The sequence below is a fragment of the Megalobrama amblycephala genome, linkage group LG2 (genome assembly GCF_018812025.1).
Source record: "Megalobrama amblycephala isolate DHTTF-2021 linkage group LG2, ASM1881202v1, whole genome shotgun sequence".
Taxonomy (NCBI): domain Eukaryota; kingdom Metazoa; phylum Chordata; class Actinopteri; order Cypriniformes; family Xenocyprididae; genus Megalobrama; species Megalobrama amblycephala.
In genome coordinates, this window is record NC_063045.1 from 17,629,420 (window position 1) to 17,648,847 (window position 19,428).

General features: G+C 36.8%; 1 protein-coding gene across 1 annotated transcript in view; it reads right to left on the bottom strand.

Annotated features, from left to right (window-relative positions):
* The window catches only part of elfn2a (extracellular leucine-rich repeat and fibronectin type III domain containing 2a), a 142,107-nt gene that overhangs the window by 49,939 nt on the left and 72,740 nt on the right, over positions 1 to 19,428 (bottom strand). Inside the window, exon 3 of the mRNA XM_048163838.1 lies at positions 6,294 to 6,450. The gene's annotated coding sequence lies outside the window, so the exon portion shown is untranslated. The remainder of the gene's footprint in view (positions 1 to 6,293; positions 6,451 to 19,428) is intronic.

Below are 19,428 nucleotides of genomic sequence, written 5' to 3' on the forward strand. Positions count from 1 at the left end.
CATTGAATATCTTCACATCCACCCAACCCAATAGTGCATGAGAGAAATATAGCATTTTATAAATGAATCATTCTTTTGAGTCAAAACTTTTTAATGAATCAGTTTATCCAAAACCATCTGAATGATTAAATCAAATCAGACTGATTCAGTTCTTCTAATTTTGTATTTAAATATTTGTATTTGAAATGTCATTAAATAAAATTCTTTGCAATTACACTTTAATATATATATATATATATATATATATATATATATATATATATATATATATATATATATATATATATATATATATATATATTTAAACAAAATCATTCAACTTTACAATTACACAAAATATTTTTCTGATTCATTCATCTGACTCAATTGTTCGGTTGCACTTTGCATTTTCATTTTCGTTTTTCCACAAATGCATCAAAAAGAGTCCAAACAGTCAATATGTTAATTAAATATTAAATATGAAACATTAACACTGGGGACACAGCATAACAGCACAATGAAATATATTTCTTTATTCAAATTACAATCCTTTTTTCTGTTCTCCTCCATGTTTTTTTCCCATAAAATGAAAGTGAAAAAAATGTAATTTGTCACCCAATCCCAGACTCCTCAAGATGATCATGAAAGAAATCATGTTATGACTCCCCTGTCATCTGTGGGCCACCTGTAGGCCTGTGCCTTATTCATAAAACATTATTAAGGCATCAGTCATAGAGCCATAACAGAGGAACCCACAGCTAACATTATGTACATCAACAGTAGAGCGTCAGCTGCTGTTATATTGTCATTCAACGTGACAGTGCATGTTTGCATTACTTGTGATAATCAAAATACAATTTTAAAAATGTCTGAAGTCATGAAGATTCGTGTTTGATTTGCTTCAAGTCAATATATGCTGCTATGCATAAATCTTTTATCTATTTCCTTCCTTAAAGCTGAAGTGTCATTTTTTCAATGTAAAAAAACAAAACAAAAAAACACACCTTTTTCTTTTTTTTTTTTCTGGTGCTCCTTTGCAAGGACATTATATTCAGGAAGCTTTGGGAACGGCTCACCTCGAATTTGTTTGATCTCCATCCAAGCATTAGACTGCGAAGACAACACCCAATCTGGCATCGACAGCAGTGGGATTATGTCATAATGGGAAACAACGTTCTGAATTCAAACTACATTGATTCATTTTCACTGTCTGTCCTTTCCTCTGTGGGACAAGAAGCTTTTCTCACACTAATAATGTTTTTCACAAAGTTTCTTCTCCTTGGCAGCCTTTGGAAGGCTTGTGTCGTGGCGGCTCGATTTTTCTATTTGGCGTGCTTTTTTAAAAAAAAACACATTGTAAATTATTAGTGTGTGCATGTGTCTAGATAAAAAAGCAGGTCAATTTTCCATGTAATTATTGTGATACATACACTCTGTGCGAAACCGAAGGCAGTCAGTCAGTGATACCTCTTAAAGGGATAGTTCACCCCAAAAAAGAAAACTTAAAGTTTACGTGAAAATGAGAAATGTTGGAAAAAGCACATAAAATTACAAAAAAAAAAAAAAAATTTAACACTATAATAGTATAATAGTATATAAATGATACTAAAATAGCATTGCTAATGATGTATATGTCTAGATAGATAGATAGATAGATAGATAGACAGATATAGATTGATTGATTGATTGATCCTTCAAGTCTATTCTGACTGAAGTAGTATATTTTTACAGTTCTGAAATTCCACTTTATTGTACTAAAGTATTCTGATAGTTTAGGAGAATTCGTATTCTTATTATCAGAAAAATGGGCCAGGTTATACAACATCAAAGCACAGACCGTAAATCAATGTTAATCCTTCCCTCTCTTTGTACGTCCGTAGGTGTGATTTTAGCCATTATAGAAGCTTTCCAAAGGCGTTCATGCATTTCATCGCTTCTGATGAAAGTCTCATTTAAGATAATAGCCACCTTCTATCCATCTCCATCTTGAGTATTCCACCCACCTTTCTGGTGAAAAATGGCAATTATTGACTATTGGCGTTCATTTACGTGACTCATTAGTATTCCCACACCATATTTGGTACTGTAGCCAATCCTAAATATCAGTGTTTCTGTCTTTTTGTTCTGTGATGTACTCTCTTCTCTCTCCACACCACAGTCGCGTCAAGGGAAACCAAGATGCTTCTAATTACAGCAAGACAGCAGCTTCATTAGCCAGGAGTCCTGCTGAAGAGATTTACACTTCAAAGGACAGCGAGTGAGAGCAAGGGACAGAGAGAGAAAGCGAGAGGGTGCTATGGGGTGGATACTTGGAATGGCAGAAGCCAAGAGAACAAGTGCTGAAAGACGCCAACCGCACAAGGCATATAAATAGGGATTGTAATGATGAACATAAGGTGTGAACATAGAGTACAAGAAGAAAAGGAGGATGAAAAGAGGTAAGCAAATAGAACTGCACATGATTTAATGCCCTCAACACCCTACCTATGACATCACACATTAAGCAACCAATTAAACTGAATGGATTAAAGAGGGGATGAGCTTGGAACTGACCAATCAAAACAACAGAAACTCCTTTTAGCAATACACTTTGATAACAACCAATCAAAATTACCTTCGCAACACCATAGCAATGAGCTTATTATAAATTCAAACACCTTAGCAACCCCACAACAATGTGTCAATGACCTATCCAAAAACTTTAGGAACTGCATAGCAACAACTCGAAAATCTCTAGCAACCCCAAAGCAACAACCACTACTCAGTGCTCTGGCTATCAAGCAATCAAATATATATACATAAAGAGAATATATTTACATAAGCCGCTTTTCCACCATCAGGTTGAACGGTTCTTATTGCATAACCGCTCCATTCCGTGCCGATCCGGGCCAGCTGGTATGGTTACGGTTTCATTTTCCATTGTGGGGCTGATAAATTAAAACAGCTGTTCTTTGCAATGTAATACAAAAGTGTCAGTCATTGCCTTGGTAACGCAATGGTCTACTGGTGATATGAGATATAAATAATGACCACATTATGGAGGATGATCAGATATTTCTTTTAATTTTATTATTCGTTTACGTCACTCAAATAGAGCACTTAGCCAGCTACAGAGGGTATCCAGGCAACAGACAAGTGACCAATCCTGAGTGGCGACGCCACTTCACAGATTCTACCATCACGATTCAGCACGGTTATGGTGCTTTTCCACTGCGTGGTACTATTTGCCTCGGCTCAGCTTGGAATGGCTCGGCACGGCTCGCTTTACTTTCGGTTTGCTCTTCCATTGCAGTTAGTACCGCTTCAAAGTGGGAAGGATTATAGACTGATCGTATAGTTGCACCGCCTCTACTGCCGTGGATCCGCTCCTCATCTACCAACGAGTCTGCACCTTGTCTACTGACCATGATACAGCCATTTCTTTTTTCAAGTTGTGTGCAACAGTCATTTAAAGCAAGCGTTTCGCGAACTGTTACTGTTACTGTGGTAATTGTTACTGACTATTTAGGTGTATCTTGTTTCAAATCCAGTGACATTGGTAGTGACGATTCTCTCTGACCAATAAGTGATTTGCAGTGTTTACACGTCACATTTAGGCCCTGTCCCAAATGGCACCCTAAAACCTCACAGTCTTCCTCTGAGTCTGCACTTTATCGACGTAAGGGCGCTTTGTTTGCCGGGTAAAGACCTCTACATAGCTCACAGTCTTGTGGGCTCAGCAGAAGGGCACATAGCAGCCGCAAAGGGGGTGCTCACAAGAACCCTTCTTTAAGCTTGAATGATGAATGGGACACCCTATGGTCTTGTGGACTTAACGGACATGCACACGCAGCGGCCATTGTAAGTCCACAAGACTGAAAGTGCACATGAAGTGTGCCATTTGGGACAGGGCCTTAGTATCGGTACGACTCGCTTGGAACCTCAACCAAGGTGGTACTATTTAAGCAAACCGTACCATTCCGTACCGACCCGTCCCATGCAGTAGAAAAGCGCCAAAAGTCGGCGCCGATAGCCTAGTGGTTAGTGCGCCGACATAGGGCGCAAATGCGTTCACAGCAACCCATTGCCAATCCTGCCCTCCTCTCTCTGCCCAGTGCTTTCCTGTCTGCTCTCTACTATTCTCTCTGAATAAAGGCACAAAAAGCCCATAAAATATAACTTTAAAAAAAAAGAAAAGAAAGAAAAGTGCCAAAGTGAGCCGTATTGAGCCGTACCATGCAGTGGAAAAGCACCATTAGACAACCATGCTGAGAATTCCAAGCCAAGAATGGTTTGTACTTGTGCCGTGCCATACTAGGCTTAAGTGGATACATAACTTGAACCATTCCATACCAGTCTAAGAACCATTCGGCCCAACGGTGGAAAAGTGGCTATACACACACACATAATGTATATGATGTATATAGCTTCTGTCAAATGCATAATGTCAAAAAAACTAATGTTTTCATTAAAATTAATACAGTTTCATGGCTGATAATAATATTTATGAATAGTAAATTCACTCACTGTTGGCAGGTCTGTAAAAAAAAAATATGGGTGGGGAAAAAAGATTTTTAATTACTATTCTTTCTAATAATTTCTAGAAGTAGATTGGATTCATCATGATGAGATTCCAATTGGTTAGTGATTCCAATCTTTATTCTCTGTAGTTACTGGTTGGCTATTATAAAAGGTCATTTTAAAAATAAAAAAAAATCAACTGTCATGAAAAAGAGCACAAAGCAAAATCGTTCTCTTTCGGTTCATCTATTCCTCAGGGAAAAAAGAGAGACATACTTGAAACAATGCATGTAATAATTTCATCAGTATATTTGGAAAAGAGGTTCAGGAATTAAAAGAACAAGACCAAAAGGGGAATGGGCAAATAAAAAAAGAAAGAGAAATCGGAAAGAAGTAGTAATGTGAGAAGCAAGAGTGTCTGTGGTATCAGAGAGAAAGAGAGGGCGGGAAAAGTGAGAGAACGACAGGAAAGGCCTCTAACAAATCTGATCAAAAGCCCCCAAATCTCTAGGGACTCAGAGAGAAGGAAAGAGAGGGAGAACTACACTGCCAAGAAGCTGCAAACTGAAAAAGGGAAGGCTGAAAGAAATAAAAGTGAAGCAGGAACAAAGGGAGAAGAAATGACACAGCAACGGATCGTTAGCACATGGGCCTTCATCCACTTTCAGGCTTCGACAAGGACATTTTCGAACATTTTCTCTGCTAATGCAGGGCTGCTTCCTCAACAGAAATTTTGTACGATTTTGGGGTTTTTCTAGAAGAAAACATTCAGTAAACATGGTATTTTCAGCCCCGTCTTTAGGCAGGAACACACCAAGCTGACACCGACGAACTAGTGGCGACGAAAGCAAACTGCGGGGTTGGCTCACGTCGGCAGTGTCTGTGTCCAAAGTTGAAATGCAGTGAAATGCCTTTCCGTACCAGCAGGTGGCAGTAGCTGAACAGCCAATCAGAATGATCAGATGGCCCAACGAACCGACGGGCTCCGACGCCGATTCAACATGTCGAATCGGCTGAAAAAAAGCCGACAAGGACCAACTTCAGCCGACGGTGTGGAACACACTGAGAGACACCGACGGTCGGCCGACTAAGTTCCCTTTCATGGGAACTATCGACGCTACGTCGGATGACGTGATGGGTTCCCATCACGTCATCCGACGTAGCGTCGATAGTTCCCACGAAAGGGAACGTCTCGGGTTACGAGTGTAACCCTTGTTCCCTGAGTAAGGGAACGAGACGCTACGTCGGATGACGTGATGGGTTCCCATCACGTCATCCGACGTAGCGTCGATAGTTCCCATGAAAGGGAACTTAGTCGGCCGACCGTCGGCTTGGTGTGTTCCTGCCTTTATACTCATTAGACTTTCTGAGTTATAAAACTTATTAAAATTTTACAATGTGAATGATGTTTGCCTGTCCAAAATGTGCCATAGAGATACTAGAGTTATAGATTATTAGTACTTGAGTTGGTTTAAAAAATAATTATATACATAGAATCACATTTTGCACTTGGCAATGTTTTGATGTCTGCTCCCATCTACTGCTAATTTTACACCAACAATCTGAACATCATTTCGTGGAATAACAATGTCTATTTCAGGGTTATTAACTAAAATTAAAACCATTTAAAACATTTCTGCTAATTGAAATAAAATATAAATATTAGTATACAAGTAACAACACTGGTCTATTTCATTAAAATCCATTTCACAGAATTCAACAATTCTTCCCTTCAATGTGTGGTCTTGTTGCTTTATAATGAGTCAATGCAAGCTTATCTCACACTGTGTGAGGTGGTGTGTGCGTCAACCCACCATTTTCTATGCATCAGCAGAGTAGAGGGAGTGCAATGTAAGGAGCCTTGCTCTTTCCTTCCTCGTCTTATCTATCGCTCCCTCTCTCCTCCTTCCCTCCTTCCAGTCGTGACTGGCACAGCTCCAGCCACCTACCCTCCCAAGAACCGCTCTTTCACTGACAGGCAGGAACAGAGAACGAGGCACATAAAGGTCTAAACAAGCACTGGGCCACATATTCAACAGATTCAAAGATGTAAAACATTTTTTTGCTCAGAAGTTCTTCTTTCTTAGCTCAGGGCAGTTATAACTGATTTAAAGAGGTCATATCATGCCCGCATCATTTTTTTCTTGGTTTTCTGAGATAAAAAAGAACTTCGGGTACTATAAGTATACTGTAACTTTCAGATCAAAAAGAGTGTTTCTTGACTCAATGAAACAAAAAATGTTGAACATGCAACATGCAACTTTGTCATGTCAGATAGATAAACAAACATCCGTTTGCAATTATATATCAATGGGTGATCAAAAACTTCAGAAACAAAAAAGGTTGGATAGAAGCTTGTATTCCTAAACAAAAAACAAATACAACAACAAAAAAATAAAATAAAACAAAACACAAAAAAAACCAAAAACAAACTAAATGAAACACAAAACAACAAACACACACACACAACAAAATAAAAAAATAAACAAAACAAACCTAAATGAAGCAAACAAAAAAAACAATAAAACAAAAAAATCAAAACAAAACAAAAGCATTTAAAAGATTTGCAAAAGTTTACAAAACCGTATTAATGCTCTTGCTGGTCTGTGTGTAGCACCTACATCTCTGCATATCTTTCCTATGGATCACAAAGTTAGAAACTACTGGTTGAAATTATTTATTTATCAAGGTTCCTGATCATTTCATTATGGTCGTAACAGTTTGAACAACACATTTTGGTTCAGGTTGTTCTGTGAATTTGTCAAAATCTATTATAGCTTTGCAAAAGAGGTTGTAACAGAAATCTTAAAAGCAGCTGGAAAAATTTGAGTGAAAATCGCTGTGAAAAATAAAGTAGGAATGTGCTTAGCACAAAACTGAATTCAATTAAAAATAAAATAATAAAATGTATTTGACCCCATTAAGCATCAGCATTGCTTTAGATGTTTCTTCTAAAACTCCTTAGGAGAAATAAGAATAGAAAGTAGCTTTAAAAATCAAAGTTGATAGTACAGCTAAAATAATGTGGTCTTAGAAGAATTTGAAAAAAAAAGGGTTTGAGTTCCTACTGAGACCTTCTCACTAACCCACCTCTCGCCATCTCTAAAATCAGCCACTTCATTTGTGCCATCTGGGAGCTGCAAATTATTCTGTTTTCCTTTTTCCTTTCAAACTGTACTTTGCAAGGAATTCCCAATTACACCCTAATGAGGCCCGATCCTGAAACGATCATGAATCAAATATAAACGCATTCTGACAAAATACCAAGACCAGGGAGACCAGAAAACAAGGACTTTGCGGTTTGCAAATACACACACTACGCCTGAACTTGACTGCTTCGTTTTAATAGACTCCGCCATGGGTCACTGTTGTAATGAGCGCGTTGTAGAATGAAACAAGAATGTAATGCTTAAGCTTTCCATTACAGCCATTCATCTCGTTAACTGTCTAGTCAGTGGCCTCTAATTTAAGCAAAATACACCAACTCGAATCGCCATGTTGCTTGGTAACTAAATCAGTGCCCTGGCAGATTGCCTCTATAAAAAATAATTATTTGCTTTGACCTGCGATAAAGAGAGATGGATGGAAGGAATGCAAGAGAGACAGCAGAGAAAACTGACACTACTGTAATCATAAATTATGTGCTAGTGATATAATGGATTCATTTTGGTACACTTTATTTCAATATTCCTCTTTAGACATTCTGCTAACTATAAGTAACTTTTCAACAACATGTTGACTGACTCCCAGAGTATTAGACTGTTTGGTTTGCGTTGGTTAAAGTTAAGTTGACATGTACTTGAAAGGTAACTTCAGTAGAATTACTGTTGGGGGACCATCAAAATAAAGTGTTAAGGCCCCGATATTCTCACGGCGAAGTTCTTTTCTGTTCTTTGCTTGGGGTAAAAATAAGTTTTTAAATATTTGACCAGCGGTGTACTGTTAGCAAAAACCCCGACACGCCCACAAAGATGATGAGAAAACAGCAGTTAAGAAAGCATCTGATCATAGAGCTGTGGATGTTTGCACCAGCTCTGCAAGTAAAGTCACATCATGCTTATTTATATAGCACTTCATACAATAGATTGTTTAAAAGCAAACAGCTTGACAGTATTAAACATGAAAAACAGTGTCAGAGTCTCTTTCAATTACAACTTCAGTTTCTACTATAACGCAGATCTCCAGTGTTCATGTTTTCACTCACAGATGTTGAATCTCAACAGACTGAACAGATTACCTACAGAATATTTCCATGTCAAAGAAGGCGGAGCCTCAGAGCCACACCTACATATTATGTAATCACCACAGACCAATGATAGTTCAAAGGCGTTTACAAGCCAGAGTGAAATTTTCTGGAAAGTTCGCTTTGGCAAGCTGTTTCAAACTCCTGAAATGAACTCCAAACAAACTTTGCTTTGGCCTGATTTTGTTCGTTCTTCGATTTTGCAATTTTTTTCAGTATATCAGGGCTATTGGCAGATATTAAGAAGACAGTCTACTAGGGGTGACCCTGAATAGTCGAAGATTTGAATCTTCGATAGGAGGAGCCTGATTCGACTACCAATCCCACAGTCGAATCGTCGCAGAGGTGTTATGAGACGAGATATGGGTGCGCTCAATCTGATTTTACATAGACATACCGGTTCTTTCCCAATAGGTTAATATACAGCCTATTATGTTAATACTATAAATAAAAATGTGAAAAGAAAGAAGCTTTTAATAAATATGTTTAATGTGCGTGAATAAATACAACCTGTGACCGATTTAAGTTTCACTTCCATGATCCGTGACCGGCAGATGAGCATCTTTACGGCAGAGATTAAATCTTCAACAATGTCTGGGATAAAGTATACAATTGGATGCACTTTGAAATGGTAAAATATGATCAAAAAAACGTATGATGCAAGTTGTGCCAACAGCTCATGTCCTATACAACTCAACGACAAACACTGCGGCGCACTTCTGCCGGCCAACGAGCTGACTATAGCGCGCTATTTGAAAAGACTCAACGGACACAGGCAGATCGCGTGAAAGACTGGATTTTTGTCTCTCAATCAGGTAGGGTAGCTACAAGTGATTTCAAACTATTTCAGCCACTTGTAATTTGATTTTTGGATGCTGTTAATGTTTAGCTAAAGACTGCCACTCCAGTTTAGCGTTTATTGTCTCAGTTAAAACGACAAGTTGACAATTCTAGCTATAATTTTGTTATTTTAATAATTTCTTTAATTTTAATTTATTTATTGATCACTCTGGGTTATTTAATTTAACTATTTCTGGCTTGTGTTTTGAATATATGTTCCCCTGCACTTCAGGCATTTTGCTTTTTTTTTAATTAGACTATTTTTATTTATTAGAACAGTATATTCTGTTCTAATTCAATTCTGTAAATTAATGTTTGATAAAAATAAAAAAAAAAAATTATATATTTGGTTATTATGGTTTTTGGTGCATCACTGTTGCGCTGTAGATTAGTTAAAGCTTGCTCGCACAGACAATTTAACCGATGTAATTTGATTTGCCGACATATGAAATGTATATCTGCAGTGTGGCCTTTCTGCAGTTATTAATATATATATATATAGCCTATATATATTATAAAGTTTATTGATCCAAAATGTTTTTATTCATTTTCTTCTATATCTTTGAGATTGTTCTGTACATCGTGGCTGTGAATGTTTATCCGCATTGCCTTTCATTTGTTTAAAAAATATAAAATCATTGTCAGTTTCGTCTATCACGTGCACAGTTCAGCGCGCGAACCTTTCAAAGTCCGTGCGCACTAGAGAGTGCTCTAGTGGACCACATCCCCCTTGTTGTTGTTTAATCACTTATGGTGATAGTGATGTTATTTTGCAGACTGTCCTCCAAAAAAAACTACCCTATAGGTCATTTTTCAAGCACCTTATTACGACCTATATTTACGTTTTGAAGTCATGCGCCTTCTAGCTGGCATAAAAATAATGATAGTGTCGTGTTACATCTGTCGTCATGAAATGACGCATGTCTGTCGTTACCAATCAAAATGGGTGTTCTTTTAAATGCAATGTGTGGACTTCTTACACCATTTGTCTTATTTCCATTTAGCAAAACTCATTTTTTTATTAACGACTACACCCACACCACCCCTAAACCTACCCTTAGTGATTTATAGCATTTATTGCATGATTTATGCATATACACTTTATGAGCACATGTGTTCTCTGGGATCGAACCCATGATCACATGATATCAGTATCCACATTGCAATATACATATTGTAGTATATTGCAATGCTCTGCCAATTGAAACCCGAAACCCAAAATATGACGCAGATGAAAGGGAGCAATGCATTAAAATGAAAGTGTCCTGTTGTCGATAGGGGCGCAACTTTAGCAAACGCTCCTATGGGTCGTATTTCATGAATTAAAATGAAAGTGTCCTGTTGTCGATAGGGGCGCAAAAGACCTATATAGGTGTATTGGTTGGAGAACATGTTATTTTGGGCAATTATATATATTTTTTAAAATGTAATTTTTAATTAATTATTCAAAGAAATGTTTCTTTTTATATTTTTAATTATTAAAAATATAAATAAATTATTTTTCTGTGCAGATTTAACCAAAATAAGGGTTTATAACTTCTTGAGAGAGACAGCGCTTACAGTCAAACCAAAATGTATTCGGACACCTTGAACATTTTGAAGGATTGAAAACGATTACGGTACCTTTACATGTTTATGATGCTCGTTTGCATAAAGCTGAACTCAACTTTGTCACATAGCCAACTGTCACTGCAACTTGCCAACTCTCCCTGAAAATGATTGACTTCCAGTCACTTTGTCACTGAAAATGGCTACCAGTGTGAACGGTCCTTCAGTCTTCAGTCTAAAAACAAGTCCACCTACATAATTATGCATATATTTAGGGGGTGAAATTGAATCATGTCTGAGTGCTCATAAAGACAGCACCATACCAGCCTGCAGTCTGTGCGCCATGAACCGAATCTGAACTGCCGTGCAAGCGGCAGACAGCCGTTGTTCCGCATCCAGTCAAGCATCTCCGCGGCCTCTGGTTTAAAATGATTAAGCACGGCATAAAATGGAACAAATCTCGCTGTCTGGCTGACAAGCCCTGCTCGACGCATCATAAACCTGCATTGTTGCATTCATTAACCGCAGCTTGTTATGTTGTGTGAAAGAGATATGCAGGGAGAACGGGCACTGGCTTTTGTGTCTTATTAAGCAGTGGTTGGATATCCAGCTGCGCGGTTTTAAGACCACTACAATGCATGGTAATTGTAAGGAAGCCTGACAGTGGAGCACTGCTGACGACTGCAGAACGAACCTACCGTGAGCTTGGTGCAACCTCACCTACTGGACTGCAATTAAATTCCACTGAAAGCTGGGAAGGCTTTTGTTGCTCAGAGGCTGCTCAGATTTTATGAAGATCTTTACCTTCATGGCTCAGATAATTTGGTCTCTGATTATCAGGCGAGAATAGAGTTCATATCTAAATCTCTGACTTTTGGTTGCATACTTCTGTCCAATCAGAGCACATTATTACTGAGATATTTTCTGACACTTTGGGGAGATATTTTTGAGATTAAAATAGTCTTTTTCCTCAGGAGAAACATCTAAGGAAAAGACTTAATCAGATGTCTCCATGTGCTCTCTATTTAATCTCATCACTTTCTGTCCCTCTGCGAAATTGAAACTTTGATGATTCAAAAATCAATATCAATATGAAAATATTATATTATATTATATTATATTATATATATATTATATTATATTATATTATATTATATTATATTATATTATATTATATTATATTATATATTTAATTGTATGTCTATTATTTAGAATCATTTGTTTCCAATTAAGGACTGTATACTGTATTATTCAGAAAATAAGTCATGTGGCTTTTAGGGCTTGTTCGTACAGAAAGCTTTTTCAAAGCAAAAACGCGAGACGCGGGCAGTGGAATAGAGAAAAAACTTGATTTTAACTTGAGCGCCAAATTTTTCGAATGCCATGTCATGCGCGAGATACTGCAAAAGACGCAAGACGCGAGCACAACAGTTTTGCATGTCCGTCTACCGCGTGTTTACATAGAAAAACAATGGAAAAGTAGCAAATTGGAATGGAAAAACGCATTCTGTGTGAACGGCCCCTAAGATGCAGGCTTTTATGCGTATATGTGGCGCCACCTACTGTTGCGGGTGTATTAATGATATGTAAAAGTCCAGACCCTGAATATAAGATGAACCCATTTTTTGGGATGTTTTTCTAAGAAAAAAAAAAAAACATTGTATTATATTTGGAACAATACTGTAGAATGTCCCTAAACTACATCTAAGTAAACCGTCACAAATAACAGAGATTAACTTTCTCAATCTCCTTAAAAAAAAGAAAAATACTTAAAGCTCCTCATTACATTATTCCACAGGATTTAGAACAGTGTGAGAAAGATAAAATGACCACAGAGATAGGGATAAGAAGTGTGTAGGTGTACGTGTGTGTGTGTGTGTGTGTGTGTGTGTGTGTGTGTGTGTGTGTGTGTGTGTGTGTGTGTGTGTGTGTGTGTGTGTGTGTAAGCTTAGGTGTTTTACTGCTGCTGATGTGTGTGTATGAGATTAGGAGGTAATCAGGCATGGTCCAGGTTTAGCCACAAGACAAGTAATTGGCCCCAGCTGTATCAAATGTCACACACATCCATACCGCCACACACATACTACATTCAGTACAGATGAAGAAGGTGTTTCAGAACATCACCTTATCCGTCCCACTTCCTGTGAACATCCTTTAACCCAAGACGCTCACTTGCATATCAAACACCCTAAAGCATGACTGAAAAGATACCTAGACTCCGTAATGTTGTGTTAATCTGTAATGTGTTAATAGGCCTATCTGATAGCTAACATCAACACAACTAGCTTAAACATATTAGCGAGTGTCATTGAACTTGCTGTTAGAGTAAGTTTGTGGCCACAAACTGAAATGTTTTTAAACATGATTAGCTGTAGCATCATTAAAAAGAAATTAAGGCAAAGTAAAATGTAAGCTGCCTCCTAAAACCAAGTACACATACTAATTTTCTTGTATTAGGCTATGTCAATATGCTCAATTACATGAATATTCTCCAAAAGAGCCAGTGGCAAGTTTTTAAAATGGCGATAGCAACAACTCGCCGAATTAAATGTTCTTCACCCATGACAGAGCCAACCTGAGCTAATCATTGCGATTCAATGCTTGAAAGGAACGTGAACAAAGACTGAATTAGACCACAACTGGTGAAATACAGTCCTGAAGTACGTTCGTTATTACTCAGTGGTCCTTAACGAAAAATAACAATACTTTTCTCATTCATGTTCACACTGAATCAATCATCCTGTTTGGAGGTTATTCTCTCAAGCTGATTTTCCAACATAGCAAATTTCACACCTAAAATCTAAGGCTATAAAATCACAACAAGGCTAGTGTTTGGAAAAGGTCCTATCCCACATTTGACATCTATGCTAACACTGTTAAATAGGTGTTACAGTAACTACAGTTTTTAGTAGCATTACAGTATATTCACATATAAACATTCATCAACTCACACATCTGTGGTAAATGAAAGCTTAAGCATGTTTGCTTGACTCAAGCGAGAACCAATGAGGTTCATTCTCGTGTGTTACGCAGCAAGTTTGAGCTTCTGGAAGAGGTTTGTTCACGTGCGTCATTCGGGTTCTGTTGAGCTTCTGTTTATGTTCGCTGATCAATGTTTATGTGAGTAAAAGCCTAATTTAAATCTGTTCATCGTAAAAAGTGATATCCTTTCAGAGTCCCTTCAGATTATTTGGACTAAACCACTCAATTCATATAAATTAGTTTTACTATCTCTTTATGAACTTTTTGAAGTGTCAAAGTTTCAGTTGCATAGCTGTCTATGGAGGGACAGAAAGCTCTCAGATTTCATCAAAAAGATCTCCATTTGTGTTCCGAAGATTTCCCTGTCATTATCCTTACTCAGGTGACACAGTAAGCACAATGCAGGCTTTTGTGTTTACATACGAATGCCGGCTCAGTATTGGGCAAAGCACATGTGAGCATGCTGATACATGCTGACGCAGGAGCCGGCCAATAATGAGTCTGCGTTCTGATGTAGAACCTGAAGAAGAGAAGATATTGTTGAATAAATTCGTTATTTTTTTTTTGTTTAGTTTTTGCACACCAAAAGTGTTGTCGTCACTTCATAAAATTAAGGTTGAACCACTGCAGTCACGTTGACACGTTGATAGATTTGTTTGTTACTGTAAAGCTACATTAATTTATTATGGGATCTCATTCAGTGCTTTCAGAATCTTTACTCTTTCTGTATTTTTTAAATGAACATATTTTAATGACAGTATATTTACGGAGCCCCGCACATGACATGCAGAAAAAAAAGTTAATCGTGCACATGCTTTACTAAGTAAATCGTGCACACAATTTGATAAAACGAGGAAACGACTTAGTAAAGTGCATGCACAATTTAGCCTACTATATGTTTTTTCCTGCATGTCATGTGCAGGGCTCTGTATTACGGAAGAGGATTAGGGCCAAGCAATAATAAAAAAATAAAACCATCTCGAGATTAACTCCCTCGGGTCGGCGGTCACGCCGGCGTGATCACCGCGTTTTTTTCTAACTAGTGTGAAAGAGACTCAAAATACTCTGTCAATGTTGCACATACAGTTAAGAGTTATACACCATTTTAACCTGTGGAATATCTTCTTTCATTTGTGTACACTCAGAGTAAAAACAAAATGTTGTGCTTTTTGTAAAATAAAGAAAACTAACATGATGCGTGATCTCTCGTCTCCCTCTGAACGAACTCCAATCTGATAGTTCTCAGAAAATGAACTGTAACTTATGAATAATGACAAAAAAAATGACATATATGTCTAAAGAAACGTTGAAATGTCAGGTTTTAAATCGTACAAGTCAAATCGAAAACAAACATTATGTGTTTATGTAATCTGTATGAAAAGAGAGCCATGTCAGAAGTCCGTGATTCAGCTCATTATCCGCTAATGCGGCCACGCCCACGGAGCCAGCGCTATTCAGAGGCAAATTCAGTCAATACATGCATACATCGTCTAAATCGTGTATTTATTGTCTTGAAAAGTGTTTTGAATAGCCATAGTTAGCGATCTCTGGCCTCTGTTAGTTCAGTTATTTCCTGGATTGCCTATTCTTCTTTAGCATTGGCATTTGTGGACTAAAAGTGTACAGAGCGCCCTCCGGCTGCAAGTATGAATTGTAAACACAGTATCCAGCGTTCATAGTGATAACAATAAATATTGAATAAATATTACTCCTCTGTATAGAAAATTGACATAAACATGAGAATCCATCAATATTTCTCCAAATGTGCATGCTTTTAATCTAAAAGCCTATATGAAATGCCATAGAGGTAACATAACTGTTCAGACACTTTGTATCATAGAAATGCATTATATTTTAATAATAGAATACCATTATTTTAAATTGTAATAATATAATAATATAATATAATAATATTGTTGTTAAATTTCGAGAAAAAGTCGAGATAAAATGTTGAGAATAATCTCGTTAAATTACAGGAATAAACTCTTTAAATTTCGAGAAAAAAAGTCGAGATAAAATGTTGAGAATAAACTCTTTAAATTACGAGAAAAAACACGTTAAATTTCGAGGAAAAGGTCGAGATAAAATGTTGAGAATAAAGTCATTAAATAACGAGAAAAAAGTCATTAAATTACGAGAACCAATTTTATTTAAATTATGAGAAAAATGATGTTAAATTTCGAGAAAAAAGTCGAGATAAAATGTTGAGAATAAACTCTTTAAATTACGAGAAAAAACTCGTTAAATTTCGAGAAAAAAGTCGAGATAAAATGTTGAGAATAAACTCGTTAAAAATTACGAGAAAAAACATGTTAAATTGAGAAAAAAGTCGAGATAAAATGTTGAGAATAAAGTCATTAAATTACGAGAAAAAAGTCATTAAATTATGAGAACAAATTCGTTAAATTATGAGAAAAATGACGTTAAATTTCGAGAAAAAAGTCGAGATAAAATGTTGAGAATAAACTCATTAAATTTCGAGAAAAAAGTTGAGATAAAATGTTGAGAATAAACTCTTTAAATTACGAGAAAAAACTCATTAAATTTCGAGAAAAAAGTCGAGATAAAACAAGTTTTTTTTCAACATTTTATCTCAACTTTTTTCTTGAAATTTAACGTCATTTTTCTCATAATTTAACGAATTTGTTCTCGTAATTTAACGACTTTTTTTCATAATTTATTGACTTTAAAATCAACATTTTATCTCAACATTTTTCTTAAAATTTAACGAGTTTTTTTCTCGAAATTTAACAACTTTAATCTCGAGATGGTTTTATTTTTTTTATTATTGCTTGGCCATAATCCTCTTCCGTACTGTATATATTTATTGAACAAAAATGAATTATTTTATTCATCAAAATAAACCGAAAAAAGTACAAACTTTGCTAAAGTGGTTGCTTTGAACAATTAACTTAGACATTATTAAAAACATTATTTTATTACTATTTTCAGTATTTTTTTATTATTATTTTAAGTATTTGTGGTGGGGTAAAAGGCCCACCTTGCCACCTCATACATTTATAAGAATTTTAAACAAACCAAACCACTTTTATGGTTTATTTTCACACAAAATCTGTTCCTTAATCAGTGTTCAATAAAAACAGCTATTTTTTTCTGCAATCATACATATGGTAGAAGTGAAAAGCACATTTTTCTTAAGGTGTGCCTTTAGCCAAAGTATGACAAAACGCAATTTCAAAATGTGTTGTGCTAACAGCATTAGCCAAACAACCTGAGGTAATAATCAAATGCACACTCTCCTAAAATGTCTTCTAAAAATGCAATAAATAGCTAGAGACAGACACGAAGCATAAGCTGTTGGCACTGATGCTGTTTGGTGTTATAGCAACTATTGACCAAAGTCTGACAAAATGCTATATCACAGTTTTCGATCACAACATAGCCTATTGCGCTAACAGCATTAGCCAAACAAGGTAATAATCAAGCACACTCTTCTAAAATGTCTCCTAAAAATGTAATAAATGGCTATAGAAAAGGTTTGTTTTAGCAGTAAGGTCAATGCCCTACAGTTTATGCTGTTTGGTGAAACTACTGTTGACCATGTTAGTAAATGGAGATGTAGTTTTTAGTAAGCTACCAGTTGCAGCATAGCATAATGTAGCTAATGTAGCTAAATATTTTTAAAAGGTCAACTTGGCTGTAGCTTAATGAGTAACTTACAGCTTGAAAAGCTAGTTTCAAAGTAGTTTCACCCACACTGGACACGGCTAAGCATTTATGTCTCGTTCCCAAAAGGGAAATCAAAGCATTTAGAACCTCATCGACTTTCCTGAAATACCCTATTCCTCTGGCTCCCTGCCCATACATCCACATTAATGAAGAAGGGAAGCAGAAGCACAGTGGGATAGCTTTTTGAGGACCAGACCCATGTGTACTGCCCTGGAGCCAGGTTGTAATCACCAAAGATATTGCCTAACTGTATTCTTTATCTCCATCTCCCCCGCTTTTTTTTTTTTTTTTTTTTTTTTTTTTTAGCTGAGCATCACTTCATCTTAGACATTGAGCATCAATGGAGTGACAAAAATGTCCTTTAAATTGAGCCATTTTTGCCTGTCTGTTCATGTCTGCCGATCCCACTGGTGCCCATTACTGAGTGAGGGTGACAACAAGAGACTTTTCCTTCTGGGTGCAAAAGATCATCTACCATCACACTTTATAACAGAGGTACTCACATACACACTTAAATGGTAAGATACACACACATACACACACGGTTCTCACGACACAGCCTATTACGTGTGACCTTTTTCATAAAACGCCTCCTCTGGGAGCTTTTCACTCAAGACAAGATGCTTCAAGACTAGGTCCATATGCCATATCCTCCTATCCGAGGTCTCTATTCATTCGCGAAGCCTTTAATTGGTTGGTTGAATCACTCCTCCCTCGTTGTGAATGTTAAATTAGCCGCTTATTCCATGATAACCTATAAAAGTAAGTTGTAAGAGAGTGGAACGTATATCAATTAACATCTCTCTTCATACCTTTCACCTTTTCTTCTCCTCCCTGTGGAGTGAGGTGGATTCGCATGCTAATTATTCAGCGTAATGATCGCTCCCTCTGGTTAAGAAGCAAACATGCTCAGCATTATTGACGGCTTGGCCAGAGGGGTGATGGGTGTATTTCACAATGCACAAATGGTCGACACTCCTTTGAGCACAAATCTAAAGAAAACAGCATAGAGATTTTACATTATTTACTCAGAGGACTTACATTATTTACACATGACAACACTGAAAGATGGAAAAATGCAAAAATTCAGGGAAACGTGAAATGTTACACTGTGTGTTTTTCTTAGCATCTCGACACAAAAAAACAACAGTCCAAAAACATTGTATAAGACCTCACCTTTGCTTCTAATCCTCTGTACTTTATTACAAGTAAAAAGTCAAAATTCTCATGAATAAAACATAAATATAAGGAGCTACTGAACTTTGTGATGCAGGGAAAAAACAATCCCGCACAAAAAATTATTTATTTGGCATAACTGCAAAAATCAAATAATACTTTTTCTTCGAGCATCAAAATGCTTTTAAAATTCAGTTACTGTAGATACTCAGGATTTGATGTCATGTCTTCACCCCAGGCTTGAGGAGGAGAAAAAAATATTTTTCTTCACAGTAGATGAGGAGTTAAGGGGAGAGAGGGGGTTAGGGCCGTGGGGAGCTAATGATGTGAAATCAGTGTGCAATCTCACCGCCCTGAAATGACCAACTGATGAAAGATGGAAGAAACTACTGTACATATAATCGAGTGTGGGCGGCCACCCAACACCAACTGTTAATAATCAAATGCACGCAATATCTGTTCAGTCACAC